We start from the raw sequence: 1,252 nt of genomic DNA, 5'->3' as shown, positions 1-1,252 counted from the left end.
AAGGACACTCCGAACACAGAACAACCAACACGATATGTTGAAATACAGCTAAACAACACAATAAGAAACAGAAATGGGGAAAGCGGGGGTGTAACTCATGAAACGACCGGCCGGGTCGTTACAGACATTCAAAAATAGCCAGATTACAAGAGGTCATTCAAAAATAGCCACAGTTTCAAAAGTATTCGAAATTTAGCCACTTTTCATGTAAAGATAAATCTGAACGAAAACAATGTTCAAAATTCAGAAAAATACTCCAGTATAATATACTGGAACTCAAGTATATTATACTGGAGTTCCAGTATAATATAGCGGTCCAACATAATATACTGGAACTTTCCGCGTGTTGGAGATCCAGCATAATATGCTGGAAATTCATATACAGGTGCACCGATCTCTTGTATATTATGTTGGAACTTTCCGTGTTGCAGCAAAATAGTGGCTATTTTTCAATGAGTTTGCAAACGCTGACTATTTTTGAATGACTAGTCAGAAAATTGGCTAGCCCATGCAATTTTTACGACTTTTAAAGGTGGAGCAACCATATATTTTTGAATTATTAGAGCATGAAAGGAGGAACACGGTTGCTTCATTCTTCCACTAAGGGTGTGTTTGGTATAACGAAAAATGTTTCCAAGAAAATGTTATCTTGGAAAACAAGTAGTAATCCTATTCATTTTCCGGTGTTGGTATGCAAATTAATGAAAATAACTTCTCAAGAGTATTCATGAATAATTTAGATATAATAAACATGAATCCATAAACATTCGAACCAACAACCTTCCGAACCCACAAATTTCACAAACTTCTGAACCGATAAACTTTCGAAACCGCGAACTTTCAAACCCGTGAAGGATGATTCGGAGGGACGGAATTTCAACCTCTGCGGGTATTACTGCTTCGGTTCCATACACCAATGAGTAGGGAGTCGCTCCTACTGAAGTGCGGACAGTAGTGCGATATCCTAACAAGGCAAAAGGTAACTTTTCATGCCATTGCCTTGACCCTTCTACCATTTTCCGAAGTATTTTCTTGATATTCTTGTTAGCTGCTTCGACTGCCCCATTTGCCTTAGGACGATATGGAGTGGAATTGCGGTGCATGATCTTAAACTGGTGACATGTCTCGGCCATCAAATGACTATTGAGATTGGCACCATTATCTGTGATGATTACCTTCGGGATCCCAAACCGGCATATGATATGTGAATGTACGAAATTGACACTGCCTTCTAGTCACGGATTTGAAGGTT

The sequence above is a fragment of the Nicotiana attenuata genome, unplaced genomic scaffold (assembly GCF_001879085.1).
Source record: "Nicotiana attenuata strain UT unplaced genomic scaffold, NIATTr2, whole genome shotgun sequence".
In the NCBI taxonomy this organism is placed as follows: Eukaryota; Viridiplantae; Streptophyta; class Magnoliopsida; order Solanales; family Solanaceae; genus Nicotiana; species Nicotiana attenuata.
The sequence above is the reverse complement of the archived record's forward strand: the minus strand, read 5'-3'. Positions refer to the sequence as shown.